At 40.0% G+C, this 13,484-nt stretch overlaps 1 protein-coding gene across 2 annotated transcripts in view; it reads left to right on the top strand.

Annotated features, from left to right (window-relative positions):
* Positions 1-13,484, top strand: part of LOC131692925 (uncharacterized) — a 111,510-nt gene that overhangs the window by 75,341 nt on the left and 22,685 nt on the right. For both annotated transcript variants that reach the window (XM_058980335.1, XM_058980336.1), the window contains exon 3: positions 8,582-8,654. The gene's annotated coding sequence lies outside the window, so the exon portion shown is untranslated. The remainder of the gene's footprint in view (positions 1-8,581; positions 8,655-13,484) is intronic.

Raw genomic sequence — 13,484 nt, 5'->3', positions numbered from 1 at the left:
TGACCGCACTCTTCAACCCGTAACTCCGGAACCGGAAGTCGGATCAACTAAAAATTCAATAGCAGCTTATGGGAGCGTTATACCTTTCATATGAAACTAAGTTTGCGAAAATCGGTTCAGCCATCTCTGAGAAAATTGTGTGAGTTTAAATGACACACACACACATACACACACACATACACACACATACATACACACACACAGACATTTGCCGATCTCGACGAACTGAATCGAATGGTGTATGATACTCGGCCCTCCGGGCCTCGGTTAAAAAGTCGATTTTTACAGTGATTGCATAGCCTTTCTTTATATGAGAAAGGCAAAAAGGTGCGAAATCGGCAAAGTCCCAAAAAGTCGATTTTTATAAAAAAAAATTTTTCGAGATAACATAAAATCTCGACGTTTCATGCATTTTAAAGATGTTTGGCATCAAAAATACGAATTCGATTTCTGAAATTTCATGGGGTCCCCCCTTTGAAAAAAAATTTGAGTTCCGGCTTATATGGGAATTTCATGTGTGACCGGACCGTTCAGTCTATATTTCCGGAACCATACAAGCGATCCGTGCGAAATTTTACAGACATCTGTGGGGATAATAGAGCTATCATTTGGGACTAAGTTTGTGAAAATCGGCCCAACCATTTCCGAGAAACTGATATGAGTTTGCTAGTTATGAAAGTTGGCCGCTTTTCCCGGGCACTTCCGGAACCGTCTATGGTGGTCAATGTAGTCAACGAAAGTTTGTTTGGTCGTCGGTGACCTAGAACTGCAAAGTTAAGTTATTTGAGAGACATTTTAGCGAAATTTTTACCTTTTTTGCTTCCATCGGGGTATCGGTTTGAATCACAATTTGCTATGTGATCGCACGCCACAACCCGTAACTCCGGAACCGGAAGTCGGTTGGGGATAAAATTTAATAGCCATTTACGGGGACGCAACATCTTTCATTTGAGACTAAGTTTGGTTGATTCGGTCTAGCCACCTCCGAGAAACCGATGTGACTGTTACTCTGAATTTGGATACTTCCGCCGGGGCTTCCGGAACCGATGATGGTGGCCAATGTGACCAAAGAGACTTTCAATGGCTGTTAATGACCTAGTACTACAAATCGAATCAGTTGTGGTCACATTTTGGAAAAATTTTCACCATTATACATTCATTGCAGAATTTCTTAAAATCGACATTTTCTGCGTGATCGTACTCATCACCCTGTAATTCCGGAACCGGAAGTCGGATCCATTAGAAATTCAATAGCAGCCTATGGGAACGTTGCACCTTTCATTTGGGACTAAGTTTGTAAAAATCGGTTCATCCATCTCTGAGAAAAGTGAGTGAGATTGTGTTCGCGTACACACACACAGACGCACATACACACACACATACATACACACACATACATACACACACACACACAGACATTTGCCGAACTCGACGAACTGAATCGAATGGTATATGTCACACGGCCCTCCGGGCCTCCGTTAAAAAGTCTGTTTTCAGAGCAATTGCAATACCTTTCTATTGAGAAAGGCAAAAAGATTAAAAATATTGGTCAGCTCCTTTTAGACGCCATCCACTCAAATTTATAAATTTATATACCAGCTGCAAAAATATGACTAAAAGTATTCACGTTCCCCAAATCACGTTCTACGAAAAACTTCGTCACTGAGTCGTTCATAGATATTTTTGCCTAGGAAAATTACAGTATGTTATTGAAATGATACACTATAATGTTCGAAAGTTTTGATTAATCCGCTTTACGCAAAGTTCCAAAAAAATTCGCAATGCAAGTGTTTTTTTTCAAGCTGAAACACTTACCCTCCTCTTAATGCAAAATTATTTCAGTGTTCCCAAAAAATCAAACGTCTCTGATGTCATCACAGGTGTGGAAGCGCCAGTATTCCATCCTCAAATCCCATCACTCAATCACTGGGGTAATACCACGCGGCTATAATTCAATTTGGTTTTGTTCGCAAATCGGCAGAATTACTGGCAAGTGGATCCCATCTTCGCCTTCAATTGCGCACCATCAGCCAAGCGATTTATCAAAGAGTAGTGATCTTTTCGTTTTTATTTTTTGTTGTTGTTACTGCAGCATTACCCCCTGATCGCTCGCGAGCCTGTGCCTTCTCAAACACCGCAATCGTGATCAGCGAGGTTGAAAATGAAATAGAACACATTGCCTGTGCCTCACTCATTATTAGAGGCTTTGGTGCGCTATGATCTACCACTTTGGATTCTAAGCTCGGCTCTGTAAGAAACAACCTGGCGCATCGTCGTCGCCAAGCCCATCCTAGGAAAGACTCCATCTTTCCCCCCTCAACTTCTTGTTCGACGACGCAAAGCCCACAATCGGTTAGTGATTAGTCGCCCGGTAATAGTCGGTTTTGTGCACGCCGGTTCTGTATTGTTTTATGATGACTTTTATTAGTTCATGAGCTGCGGTTGCTCTTTTCCCCGGCTGGTGGATGGATTGGATCGTGACATGGAATGGTTTGACGATGCGAGGCCATTAAAAGGTACCTACTTTGCGATTCATGAAGCATAAGAAAACCCCCCAAAGGCATCCCAAGTGTGCTGGGGCTGGAGCCATTCATTGGAACACTATGGGGCTCCAAACTGTTGCAACATGGCCGATGAACCTATGTGTGGTTGTTGTTGTTGTTGTTGTTTGTAGGCTGAAAGAGAGTGTTGTGTGCCGGTGGACTAATTTTGTGTGTTCGCGAATGATGTGCCTTGTGGCTGCATGTGATAAGCCAGTTAGCAGCGTGGCGAAAGAAATGGCTCACAGCGCAGGTTGCGAGAATCTAGACACGAATCTTTGCAACCGTAGAGTTTGATTTTTCCTGAACGGCAGTGCATTCTTTTAGCATTCTATGGTAACAACACTGGCTCACTTGTCTTGTCTGGTTGGCTGCACATCCACAGCGGTTGATGGTTGAAGCAGTAGGCCGTGGAGCGAAACAAAAATATTAATTATCTATCTATATGGGGATGTTTCCGTTAGCTTTGGTTTAAACCTGAATATGTATGCTGTGGAGCAGCGTGGCGGGCGATAGTATTGGCGATGGAAATTTCAATCCACTTTTGGCGCCTCTCTCCGGTTGGAAGAAGGTTGCCTTTGCATCCAACAGATGCGTGGGGAAAGCGGTTTTCTGGATTGATTGAATTGTTGGATTTCAATTGAAATGAGGAAACGGGTTTTTCGGTACGGTTGACTTGATGGTACAGCTTGTAATGCATATGCAATGCAGCGATCTGATGATAAGATAGAATATTTCCTTCACATTGAATCTAAAATGTAGTAAAATTTGGGTTTCATATTATACTGGTCAGTAACTGATACCAATTTAGGACAAATTAGCATCGATTAGATGTTGTGTGTAGCCCTCGGGCAAAAATCGGATTATTAATTTTTTCTCTTAATTGGATTACCGACGGCTAATTTGGAAGCAAGTAATGCATATCTGCAGCTTCACTGGAAGAATTCTAACATCCAGAAAGCTTGAAGATTGATAGGAAAAGTGAATGTCAATAGAGAACAGGCTTTGATTTTCATCTCTGTAGTTTCTAAGATGGCTGGCTCACGCATGATACTTGGCGGCAGGTGCTACCTTTAACAGTTATGTGTCCAACAAAAAAACACCTTTAACAGGCCAACGAGGGTACCCGGGTACCCACAAATTGAAATGCTCATAACTACGGCTTCCTTTAACCGATTTGGATACTTTTAGATGTTTTGGATTCAGAAACTCGTCCACTTTTTGATTCTGTACAATAGAACCGGAAACATGGATCTGGTTTTTGGTAATCCGGATTTTCCGGAGTAATGTTCCAGTACTAGGATATGATTTGTAAATTTTAATAATGTCCTAGCAATATGAGTATTAAAACTCTTCAAATTATCTCGGAAGTTTGTTTTTTATTGCTACGGGACCCTATGGCAATTTGAAAAATGGAATTGGAATGGAATGGCCACTCACGGCCCCACGAGAACCTGCTCCGGAATGTCCGTTCCGGGGTCAAATCACCAAATTGTTCCAAAACCACGAGATACAGCCTACTGATGCAATTCCAAGAGTTTTGATACCCATATTGCTAGTATTCCATTGAAGTTCGCAAATAGTGCCCAAGCACTGGAACCTGCTTCCGGAAACCCGGATTCCCGGGAACCGAATGAAGTAACAAGATTCATTTTTACCAAGTCCAAAAGTGGATGAGTTTCTGAATCCAAAACGGCCAAAAGTATCGAAATCGGTTGGATATTACCTTAGTTATGGGCATTTTAGTTTTGTGGGTACCCGGGTACCCACGTCGCACAGTGGCGTAACTATATCAAATCCATGGCCAAAATTATTTAATATGTTTTTAAGCTTTTTTGTACGATAACAAGGCATGAAAAATGGTTTTTCATGGTTTTAGACAATTTATGACCAAAATATGAAAATATTAAACCTCTTTGCAGTGCGATGCAAAGCCAAAAATAAACGAATTCCACGAGCGTTATTATTTTTCAACGTAAACGTGTTTTTAGAATAATTTATCAGTTTGAGGAAACCTCGCATTAAGATTTAATCTGTTTCAACTGTTTTCATAAATTAAAACATTTTGTTTCAAGTTCATAGGTTTATTTTGCTTTTCTGTTTTTCTTGTAGTAGAAAAAATACTAAAGTTTTTGTAAATTCGGTAACAGAAATCTATCCAAGTGATTATCGTATTCAATCTGGATTATTTACGTTATCACTTGCAATCCGGAGACAAGGAACTGAAATGAGAAGATTGCATAATTTGTTTGATGCTTCGCTTACGTTTCCAAGGCAACTTGTGTACGTTACGTTTCATATAGCAAGGTTAGTGGAAGTTATATTTCACACTCTTTTATATGGTTATCGTGGTCATAATAGCTCAATTTGGTTAATGGACGCAATCTAACGAAAAATAATATGGGGGCTCAATCAAATAATTCTTGTCATATAAGCTAGATCTTGAGCTTGTGCGACCAACCCTGGCCGCTACTCCGTTATCGATCTGGACTAACTGAAGTTGCACAGGGATAATCCTAAATCGTTTATTGATCAATACCAGCACTGGCCAGGCCCTAGCGTAGATCGCGGGAGGAAAGTGAAGGAATGGTTGGTCCGATACTTGCTTTTGCTAGAGACCGTATTTACTACTGCGCACTCCACAAGTATCACGGGAGGAGGATATTTGTAGTAAGTATAGAAGTTGGATACTACTTCTTCTTTACCGACGCCAGAGAGGTGACTTCACTTCTTGACTAGATATCGATCCATCAACTCGTGGACCGGGGACTAACGGCTTTACTTCCCTTCCGAAGGAAGACATCACCACAGATGTTTTCACCACAGAAAAATCTCAATGACAATGGCTGGAATTGAACCCAGGCCAACTGGAATGAGTGACGGTCACGCTTACCATTCAACCACTGGTGCCGTTTCAAATTATTCTTTTCATATGAGATCTTTTAAATAACCCCAATACTGATTTTTTTAATTGCATTCTCTTAAATTTGAGCAAAAAACACGACATTTTCAAACAGCTGTAAAAAACCGAATGGGATTAATTGGGAATGTTTTCTGAAGATCGGCTATCATCATAGAGGCAACCGTCATACCGTGAGTTGAGTTACTTTCCCAAAACTAGCCGCGGTGCGAACAGGGATTGTGTGATGTCGTTGCTCAACCGCAGTGTTGGGAAGAATATAGATGGAAGTAAAGTTCTTTGTCTTTGATTTTTGCTTGACTAACGACAACTTCAATGCCTGTTGTGGAGGGAAGATTAATTCTGTAGAAAGTGTAGCACCTTTTGATACCCAAAAGCGCTTCTCAGTAGGGGGTATCTCGATCCAGGCGAATAATAATAAATTCGTAGAAGTTGAGATCTATATGGAAAGTTAACCAAGTGTCACACGATGCTTCTGTAATTCCCTTGTAAACAGTGATCAAATGCGTGACTCCGTTTGATAAATTAGCCAACGAAGGATACGATCGCTGCAAGGAAGGGTCATTTAGCAGCCAACTGCTTCAAAAATATTCTTAGGGGCCGTACACAAATTACGTAGCTTTTTTTCGGCGATTTTGACCCCTCCCTCCCCTCTCGTAGCATTTGGTCACAAAATTCTATCCTCCCCCTCGTAAATAACGTAGCATTTACCTACCCCCTCCCCTTCGTCCCATGCAAAGCGCCCGGGAGATGAAAAAAAATACATATGTTTTTGAATTATTTCAAATACAAACCGCATCAAAAGTAACTTGTTTGAATTTAAATTCATTTCTCTAGGGAATGGAGGATCATTATATTTTTATTTTTTTCTGAACAATGGGTTTTAAGCTTAATGCCACGTCGCGCAACTTCTGACCCTACCCTCCCCCTCGTCACACTTCGTCACAAATTTGGTATACCCTCCCTACCCCCCAAAATGCTACGTCATTTATGCATGGCCCCTTATTGTAGGCATAAAAGCTAACAAGAGACTTTTAAGAGGATCAGAAATATTTAACTTGTTTATTATCCACTACACAATGTCAGGGTTTTTTATATTGATTATAGATGTTTTAACCTTAGGGTCATTCGCCTCTTTGTCGGGTTAGAAAAATCTTGTTAGAAAAATCTCTAATCCTATGTGCGGGGTTGGGAATTGATCCCAGGTGAGCTGCGTACAAGGCAATCGATTAACCAACTACGCTATGCCCGCCCCCGTCAGAGAATTTAATAATGGCAGCACAGAGATCATTCTCGGACTGAAACAAAGGAACACTTGGGATTTTAGTGTTCCTGAAAGTGTTGGAAATTTCTTGTCGGATCTTAGTTTTCTGAGACCAGAAGCTTTTGGTAGAATTTCCAAAAAAAATATTATAGCAGCCTCCTTCCTCTAACTTATAGGCACTCTAGTAGAAGTTCCTTCGGCAGAAAACAAAAAAGTAAAGAGATTCGTTGAGGATAGTGGCGTTGCTTTCTTTAGCATTTCTGCGAAAGATAGCTTGGAACGTTCCGTGAGGAAACGTTTAAATTTTCTCCGCGTAATTTGTACGCAGGATATGTCGAGAGATCATGCAGATTCTCATCTCAGTAAGGGCACTTTTGAGGCTTCCTTTTTATGGTTCTTGCCGAATGTTCCATAGCGGGTTTGCATAATTAAGGCAGTTTAAAACCAGAGGCACAAACAGACGGAGAGGCAGACGAACTTTGTGTAACTCGGTAAAGCGGACTCAGCGAAAGTCATCCGGAAAGAGTTTGATTGGGGGTAAGTTTTTGAACCATCCCCCAACTACTACTGAAAGCAAACGCCTACAGTCAAGTATTTTCACCGGTTGAAGTAAGCGGTCTCTAAAACTGACACTGCAGCAGATCCTCGCATGTCAAACTCTCATTGTTGACGATACCTGCAATCTCCACCCTTATTGCTGGGATATACACTAGTCCGGCAACAATTTAGACTTTTTTTCGGAACACTGTTAAATCAAAGGATAATTGGCTTCACACACCATTTGTCAAATATGAGCTGTGGCACATTCGAGAGCATAACGATAAAGTGTGAAAAGCACGATCAGCTTTCCCACAAAGTAATACTTTAATGCAGTCCCGTGAGTGAACCAGACAGCAGCACAAGAGGGAAGTTTGGTGGTTGAAGTCAAGTTAAGTACCATGTCCATATTTCGACAGTCGAATAACCTATCCAACAACTTGTAAAAATATATATAAAAGAAATGAAAAAACAGAAAGTAAAATACTAATGCGTACAGACCAGATTTTAAATATATAGAACAAATTCAGGGCTATGAATTGTTCAACGTTGAGGTTTGCACCAACAAAATCGGATTTATGAGATCGTAGCTTCTGTATCCCGAGCTTCTAGGAATCGCAATGAGTATGTAACAAGTCAGGACATCGTACAATCCAACTATAGACGTATATAATCTCAAGACCAGGATTTGTATATTGCCAAATGTAGTTCCAGAAATTTTCAACAGTTTCAATAGATTCGCTTAATTAGTTTGAACATCACACAAACCTGAGCTCAAGACCTAAAATTCCGAGTAATTGGAAGAAGATAGCAGGTTTCTTAATACATTGGTTGAAGCTGTACGGTCCCAAGATTTAAACTTCATGTTCATGTGCAATTTTTCAGGGTAGAATCGAAGAATACATATGAAGAAGACTAACAGTTCTGTCCAGAATTTGAAGACAGGAACAACAGCAGCTTTTTGGGGTAAAGGTAATACTTTAGTGATGCACGCGCACATATCTACTTTTACGTTGGGCTTCCTCCCTTCGTGCAACAGAGCCGCTGTAAACTCTGTCGCTTTTCAATTATATGGGAGAAGGAAAGAGATGACAGTCTTCTTGATATGTAGTCTTCGGTAGAATGCTGAACTTCACAATGGTGCGAAACGTTTGTATATTGCCGTTGACAAACCTATAACTAGTACCTATAGTGGAAATTGAACTGTTTAGAAAAAGAAACTTTTTGTAGATATTTTTATCTCTTACTTTATATAATTTAAATTATTTGGCATTGTTATTCGATACTAACAGATAATACCTGTTTTTCGTATATTTCCAGACACCGAAGCTAAATAAGAGCGGATTGTAACAACAACAACCAGAGCAGCAACAATCTGTGGATTTAGTTAAAGGTAAGACAACTTAACGTACCCAGAAATAGGCACACCACTTACTAAAGCGCCACTATCCAAAACCTCCTAAATCACAATTATTATTCATATATTTAAATTGTATACCGGAGCTAAACGCGCCGCATATGAAAACACCGTCCATGACATAATTAAAGCGTCTATTCACAAATCTTGTACGCCAGAGGCGCAGTCAGTTCTTATTGGTGTGGGAGTCAATGTCAACTATAATTAAATCGGTTATGAAATGTGATAAATGTATCCTAACTATGGACGGTTTAGAAAATTTCCCACACATCAAATTCTAAATTCTCGATTTCATCACCCCACCAGAATGCACCTCTGGTGTCAGCTTGAAAGATTCAGAACAGCAAGCGCGTGAAATTCAATCCAAAAGAGTCCACAGCCAACAGCGCGCCCCAGTGTCGATGTCGATGTGTCGATGGAGAAGAAGGGGCGCCTGCTCTATAATCCATATGTATGTAAGTGGCTCGTTTTCTCGGTTCCCTTTGTCGAAACATGGTACAGGCAGCGATCGTTAAGGAGAGCTTCTGATCTCGCACGCGGATAGCTCAGTTAAGCGGCCGCAGAAGTGCTTCAGGAGCACCCCCAGCACCACCGTTGAAAGGAGGTCGTGAGTGAAGTGTTGCTGCTAGTTTTTCTGCCGTTGCTCACGTTCTAGATCGTCGAGCAGCAGCGAGATGAATCTTTCTCTAGGTCACTCCAGAAGTGGTGACCACTAGGCATCGGGCAGGTAAATACGTGGTAATTGACGCACTGCAGCAACTAGGCATAAATCATGCTAATGGATGGACTTGGACTCTAGATCGATGATAGATCAATTCTCTAGGGTCGTTCGGCGGTAAACGGTGTTTGTGTCGTAATTAGTACCCAGTGCACGAGTGGAATGAATTGACCACGGCTGACGACAGGTTCAGAACAGGGTGCGGGACTGACTTACGCAAGTGTTTTTTCTCGCGTTATACAGATTTGTATCTTAATCTGGTTCTTGCAATCACTATAGCCGAACCCTTACTAGTTGAACGGCTTTTACGCACTGCAAGTCATTTTTTTGTAGATCTGAGCTGATAATATGCTGCAAAATAAATATATGTTTGTACCGGCTAATGCCAGGTTTGTTAATGAGTTATTACCTTCTGTTCGAAGGAGAGATAGAGAAGGAGAGCGAGCGAAGTAAAGTGAGTTGCGGTCAATTGATTGAATATTGTTGAAATGTTTTTTGTTGAACTAGTAGTTTTATTTATATTATTTTATTTGACGGCTTCTGCGGTTGGGTTAAAAGGTACTTTACTCTGTTAAGTTAATATTACCTTTAGATATACAAGGAATCAATAATCGCTATTAAAATGGATATATGAGAATGACATTCTTACTGCGGGTCTCAAAACAGATTTGCATGAATGTCAATATTCGTTTCAAGAAATATTCCCTTTTCATTCTGTAATAGCAAGATCTGTATTTTGGGTGCAATCCAAATCATTAAAAGATATTATCGAATCAGTCAACTACTACCACTGCTGTTGCAGGGGATATTCCACGACAAACAACAGGCCATACAATTCGAATGATAAACTGGAACCTCCATTTACGAACCGAACCGGGAGTTTGTAACAAATGTGTTCGTTGTTTGGGATTTAGTTTGTAAAAAAGTTCGCTTCACATTCTTATTAAAATTCGTCGGTTGAGTAATATTCTCGATAACCCTAACAATATGGCCATTTTAGGAACGGGCTTCGCGAGTAGATGATGAAAATGGATGTTTGACGCTATTCTGAATTGCAAAATGGCAACTTCTGGTTGAACAATATTCCCGATAACTCTAAAAATATGGGTATTTTTGGAACGGGCATGACAAGTAGACGATGAAAATGGTAGTTTAGCGCTGTTTCGCTATTTCCAAGATTACTACTTTTAATTGTGCGAAATTCTGTATAACCCTAACCGGAAGGCTTCATACATTGAATTTCCAAATTCTACTCGTTAACCCATTGCGAAAATATCAGCATTGAAGCATTTTTCAAACGTAAGTCGCCATCTTGGATTTCAAAATAGTTTCAAACTTCGACTTCCTTCATCTACTCGTCAATATCATTCTGGAAATACCCATATTGTTGAAGTTCTAAAACAGTTATCCAAACCGAAAGTTGCCAAATTGAATTTCAAAATGGCTTTAGACATCGATTTCCGTCATGCACTCGTTAACTCAGTTTCGAAAATACCCAACTTTCATTAGTAACAGTTAGCTAAGAATGTGGTAATTTGTATAAAAACGTTGTATGTATATACAACGATCTTGTACTAAATTTTATAGTATTTACAACGAACGGAAAATAGCGAAAATATTTTTAAGCATGTTTAAAAATCGAAATGATTAGCTCCAATTATTCACTGTGTGCCGACATAATTAGTTTGTGGCGCCAGGTCCATTTTCGGTTCGCTGTTTATTCTTTATCTATAAAAGAACGTACACCGATTTTGTACATAATTATTTTAGTTTTGGTATCCGCATGAACTGCTTCAAATGGCGAGAACAGCGATTTGGAGACGGCATGAAAAGGCAGTAGTCAGCAAGAAGACGTGGTGCACATAAGAGGAATGGAGTACAACGGAGAGGATCAGGCCAATCGTACTGTTGCATTGGACTACTATACGGTAAATTGCACTGAATTGTGCTCGAGATGTGGTAGAAGACAGAAGCAAATCTAACAAATTGAGAATACCTTATTAGTATATTGATGAAAAAAGAGGTTTCTAGTATCTAGCAGCTGTAATAAATGCAACAAACCTACTTTTATAAATGAGATACGTAAGGAAGTGCTTGATCTAATTATGTACAAAACTCTCTGATGACATCGTAAAATGGCATGTATCCGATAGAACTTCTCTATCAGACCACACGCACATACTCTTTGAATATAAAGCAATAGAAACCTTAACAGAAATCTACAGAAATTCCAAAAACACAAATTGGGATTCATTCTGCTCTCAGCATGTTTTGAAGCAGAATTACAAACCAAAGAAGAATTAAAGATCTCTTCAAATATGGTAACTCCTAAACTTATGGATGCTTAAAATAAAGCTGTCCAACTAAAACTCGGACATCCAATAAAGCACAGGCAAATTTCTAGGAAACTGTTCAACCGGGCTAAACGGACTGGACAGTGGGATGAGTATAAAAAGTCTCTTTCGAAAATAAATTTTGAAATCAAGAAATTTCGAAGAAAGAGATGGAGACTGCTGTACGAGCGAGTTGAAAAAACTCTCGTAGTTGCAAGCCTACAAAAAGCTCTCTCAAAAGATCATACAAACAGATTAGGTAGTGTGAGAAGGACGATGGAACTTCCATCATTGATTTCCAAGAAGCACAAGTACCATGATGGAGAAGCATTTTTCGTTTCCCATTAATAATAAGACAGTTTAAATTGAAGCAGAGCCTGACTCATATGACGCTGTTACCGCTTACCAAATAGTCAGTGCTATAGACGTAAAGGTGGAATGGGCGATCGACCCCTTTGAACTGTTCAAATCGCTGGGGATGGATGGAATGCTACTAATAATGCTACGAAAAAGTAAACTGCACATCCTTCCATACCTGGGGCCAGCCTAATACTAAACTATATACCTACAAGCTGGAGACAAACAAAGGATTCATACAGAAATCGGGAAAGCGCGATAAATCACTTCCAAAACCCTTTAGGCCAATCATCTTACACATTATATCAGAGCACTTGACACAGTTCGCATATCAAAGCAACAAATCAACAATAGATGCTTTACGCATGCTGGTTGGACATCTAAAGAATTCTAGTGAAACAAAACAAATCTCTCTTGCGACTTTTCTCGACAGAGAAGGAGCTTTCGATAATGCATCTCATAGTTCAATGCGGAATGCTATGAGAAAACATGGGTTTGATATCTACACAATAAATTGGATCAACTCGCTGGAAACCGTGAAATAATGAGCACGCTTGGAAACATGCCACTGACTATGGAAACAAATAAGGAATGCCCTCAACACGGAGTTCTATGACCCTTGTTGTGGTCATTAGTTATAGACGAGCTATTGAAAACATTATCTGAAATGGGATACGAAATGATTGGATTTGTAGATGATATTATATCCCTCGTGAGGGGAAAATGTGACTTTGTTATCTCAAACAGAATGCAATCTGCACTGAACTTCACTTCGAGGTGGTGTAACAAAGAGGGTCTGGACATTAATCCCTCTAAAGCAATCATAATCCCAGTTTCTCGAGAAAGTAAATATTTCATATAAAAATTTTTGCTCTTCCTATAAACAGCCTAGTCATTGCAAATGAAGACTGTCCGCGTGCGATGCCGTACTTTGAAACTACTACAAAATTACTGAGACAGAACGCTCAACCTGGGAATAAGGTGGTCCAAGCCTCCGCCCAGGCTCAATAATTTTCTGCACAGATAGGTTAACAATTAACCATTTCACAAGCTCTGGTATTAAAGAACCGGCAATAAATGCTTGTATCCCCATGGGACACTGACCGATAGTGTTTCAAACAGAAATATATGCCATTCTAGAATGCACTTGATGTCCGACAATTGGCGGAGGAAAATCATGTCAATTTAAACTGGATTTCAAGATATTGTGGATTGCAGGGAATGAAAAGGCCGATGAGCTAGCAAGAAGAGGGTCTTCCACTAATGTTATTGACCCAGAACCATTCGGTAGAGTCTCATCGAGTGCCCTCAAAATGAAACTGAAAAAGTGGGAAATCACAGATATAAAACACAATTGGAGTACCACACCTAGACTACAACAATCAAATAAATTTATCT

Source organism: Topomyia yanbarensis, chromosome 3, assembly GCF_030247195.1.
Source record: "Topomyia yanbarensis strain Yona2022 chromosome 3, ASM3024719v1, whole genome shotgun sequence".
NCBI lineage: Eukaryota > Metazoa > Arthropoda > Insecta > Diptera > Culicidae > Topomyia > Topomyia yanbarensis.
This window is presented reverse-complemented; position numbering and strand designations above follow the sequence as displayed.